Here is a 4,024-nt window from a genome sequence, read left to right on the forward strand (position 1 = left end):
GCTTGTTCCCCCTCACCCATTCCTACTTGTTCTACAGATTATATACTACACATTAACTTTAAAAGATTGAACTTTGCTAGTGCAGTAACTTCTTTTCATTTTTGTATTGATATCACCTGGGAACTGTAATGTAATGAACCTAAGCATATGGAAGTGCACCTGTCCTGGTTTCAATTGGAGTTTGAATTTATAGAGATACTGATTTAGTGCCAGGTTAGTTGTGAATTAAGATTTGGCAACTGTTTTCACTGTTTGACTTTGGAATGTGCTTTTTTCAGACTGTCCCTGAGACATGAGTAGCTCTGTAAAAAAACTATCCTCATCTGGCTTTCTTTAGAGATCTCTACTGAAATTACCTTGGCTCAAGAAGACAATCATAGTGCATGGTCCTAGTCATATTTTTGGAGAATAATCATATTCTCCTTAGTTTTCTAAAGCTTTCACTGACCTTGTTTCTTCAGAAAAACTGCATCTCATCTACAGGTGCCTTCTATATTTCCTCTGAGATTGCCAGTGCAAACCCACATGACCAAAGTATTATTGAACATAAGACACAAAACTCCAAATTGAAATAGGTATGTTCAGGTAACAAAAGTAGATAATTGAGAAACAGTTACATCTGATGTAATTACATGATGCTGATGGAAACCAAGGAGAATTTGTAGGTTTCCTTTGCAACCATCTGAACATTTAAGCCTTGATCTTTGGGTTTCGCCAAGCAGCAGCCTCATCAGCCAGATTTCAGAATTGCAAGCTTTTTCTATTTAGCCGATGAGCTAGTTTTCAGTATAAACCCAGCATTTATCCTGAACACAATTCCACATTCCATAAATCATTGGGATGATTTGCATCCCTTCTTTTCCACATCATTGCACATAAGAGAAAAGCTATGGCTCATCTCAGTTCTCTATAAAAGGTTGAAATTATAGCTAAAGGAATCTAAAGGATTCAGAAAAACAAGGTCATTGCTCCGTTACTTGAGTATGACAAGCTTTCACAACTGTTAGGTTTATCAGCTGGTATAAATTTGAAATACAGAAGACAGGCTCTGTCTTTTGCACTCAATATTCTTAAGAATGGTATTAGCCTTGGTGCTCTCTTGGGTGGAGAGATATACGGCCAAGAAGAAGTCTACATGACAGCCTCCTGATCCTCTGTGTATTCTTTCATAAAATACTACACAGCTGATAGGAAAGGCTCATCTGATTCTGGTTTTGGATGGGTCATAATCAATCTGGAAACTGCTAAAGACATAGCTTATTTTCAGTTCAGTTATGCATTTCGGTGAAGATGTTTTACCTCTTCGGCTACATACTACTGATAAAATCCAATTTAAGTATATTTGGATCACACTGTGCTGAGGAATAGGAAAATGCACAAGTGCTTATGTAAAAATGCCCTTTCTTCAAGCTGACAGACTGGGTAGATCTTATTGGGTAAGATCTAAGATTTGGTAGGAAAGTTTAACATTTTTAGAAATGAAGATAATTTTAGTTGAAAAATAGATTTTTGAAAAAAAAGAAATTTGTGGGTGGGGGAAAGGTCCTACAATGATTTCATTTTTTTTGATGAAAACTAAATTATCTGTTTTTTGGATTTCATATGTTTTTTCCTGACTTGGTTTCTTTTTTTATTCTCTCTCCTTTTTGAGAGAATATGACAAAATGGGAAAATGTAGTATTATATAGCTGCAATGGTCCAGATAATGGTCCATTATGTAAGAGACAAGGATTGGGTGATATCTTTTATTGGGCCAACTATGTAGTTGGGATAGATTTAGACAAGCTTTTGAATGCAAGACATTATTCCTCAGGTCTGATCACAACAAGCCAGGCACAGCAAAATAAAAAATAGAAAACGTGAGAGAATGAGAAAAAATGAAGTGCAAGAGGGCGTCAATTTTCCTAACCCATAAATTTTTATAACTGACAATTATCAGAATCTAAACGTTTCCATCAAAATATTTGTAATACAATGAAAACTAATTCATTTTAAAAACTGGAATTAAAATGTTTGAAACTTTTCATGAAAAATCATTACTATTTCTCAACCAGCTGTATGATTTGGTGGGTATGTGAATGGCAAGATTCTCAGATTCAATAGCAGGCATATTCCTAGGTAAAGTTCTTAATATATCACTCAAAATAAAAATGCACTCACTTAAGGCTTGATCCTGCATCTCAGAAGTTAATGGCAGTTTTCCCATTGATTCCACTGGGATCTGGATCAGGACATCAAATCGTGATGGTTTTCATCACAGTGGTGGAAATTTTCCAGGGTAATTCTTTAGAGAAAGGGGTATGATTAATATGTATTAGTTCAGTACTAACCTGAAAAAAAGATTAAATAGTATTTAATACTTGACAGGGAGATTTTTTTGTGTGTAATTGTCGCAATGCTGTAGCTGAAAGAAAATTATGACAGTGTTTTGTTTCATTACCCTCTTTTTTCCAGTAAGAACCAACTCCATTAGGACATGCTGTTTTCATAGTTCCCGGTGTACAGGGACAATTTGTGTGCTAGATGTTTTGGCCCCTGCAAAGGCACAGTTATGTGTTAGAACCGTTTGGGGAGACTGGCGTGTATTTCTTTTATCAAACAAAGATGAGGCTGATAGAGTATGATGACTGAATAACATTTCAAGTTGTGCTGCTCACTCATAAAATTCACTAGCCTGTCCTTCAGTCCTGTTAGCCAAAGAAATTTTACAATCCAAAGGAAAAAAAAATCTTTGCAGGCTTGAAGACCGGTTGGAGTAGCCTTGTCGGTACTTGCCTAAATACCCTACACACATTTCCCAGCAACTAGTTTTATTAGGGGTAGAATCAAACAAGGCTTATTTCAAAATCCATAGTCTTGTGTTTAAACTATGCTATTCATATTAAGAAAGAAAGGCCTCAAGAGGTTTTTGTGCTGAGCCTGGATAGAAAGCTGCCTTTTGCTTATTTCTTGTGACAAGCTCAAGTCAATATTTTTAAGTATAAGCAAGGTATTTGTTCACATCTTCGGGGGAAAGAAGAACTCTAAATGCATTAATGTCTTGCTTCTAATAGCAATGAAACTATGGCAACATAGACAGAGCTGCCAACAGAATTACTGAAGTCCAATTTAATAGTTAACAAGCAGCTAGATGAAGTCAGGCTGATCTGCTTAGACCAGTTTATAACTGCCTATTGGAACTTAATGTCTCAGAAAGTTTAAAGGCGGTCAGCATTAAACAGTCATACTTTTATAGTTATATAAAAAGTTGCTATACTGTGTTTATATTTTCATACTAAGCTATTCCAAGAGCTATATTGCTCATTTTTGAAGAAGTGGAAATGGAAATTGCAATGTGCTGAAAAGTGTATGATAAAAATGGAAACAGAAAAAGTACTTGGAAAATTTAATAACTGGAGTATAATCTACATTTCATACCCAGATACAGAAAGGAGTCAGGTAAGTAACAATATACTTGTAAAATTAAATTTAGGGGCAGGAGATTCCTGAAATATGGAATATTTAAAAATGTTTATTAAATGTAGGCAAAAATGTTCATCAAAGCATTTATCCAATGAAAACTAGTTTTTGGGCTATAACAAAAAAATCAAAGAAAAAATAATTTTGGTAAAAAATGCCCACTTTTTTTGACAAAATAAAAATCAGAAATCTACTTAGCCTTTTGACAAGAATAAATTTTGCTACTTAGTTTTAGTAAGAAAAGTAATTCAGAATTTTGTTTTGAAAAATTTCTTGAAAAAATATAGCATTATTTGATCAGGACTAGACCCAATTCAGCTCAGATGAAGCTAAATTCAAATTAAGTTAAATTCAACTCAAATGAAGTTAATGACAGTGACAACAGTATCAGGCCTATTCTCTTCTAAATACCTTGAGACAGATACCCTATGCTAATGAGTCATGTAATCCAATGATTTACTCAAAATTGAAATAAAGAAAAGGACTTTGAGAAGAGAAAGGTGGTTATCTGTGCCTTCAGGAAATATCACATTGGAAAATAAAAACTGCAGCACGCTAGGGAAAG

General features: G+C 34.5%; 1 protein-coding gene across 2 annotated transcripts in view; it reads left to right on the forward strand.

Annotated features, from left to right (window-relative positions):
• Positions 1–3,329: 3,329 nt before the first annotated feature.
• The window catches only part of STK32C (serine/threonine kinase 32C), a 210,420-nt gene continuing 209,725 nt past the window's right edge, over positions 3,330–4,024 (forward strand). For both annotated transcript variants that reach the window (XM_025208818.1, XM_025208817.1), the window contains exon 1: positions 3,330–3,438. The gene's annotated coding sequence lies outside the window, so the exon portion shown is untranslated. The remainder of the gene's footprint in view (positions 3,439–4,024) is intronic.

The sequence above is a fragment of the Alligator sinensis genome, unplaced genomic scaffold (assembly GCF_000455745.1).
Source record: "Alligator sinensis unplaced genomic scaffold, ASM45574v1 scaffold195_2, whole genome shotgun sequence".
In the NCBI taxonomy this organism is placed as follows: domain Eukaryota; kingdom Metazoa; phylum Chordata; order Crocodylia; family Alligatoridae; genus Alligator; species Alligator sinensis.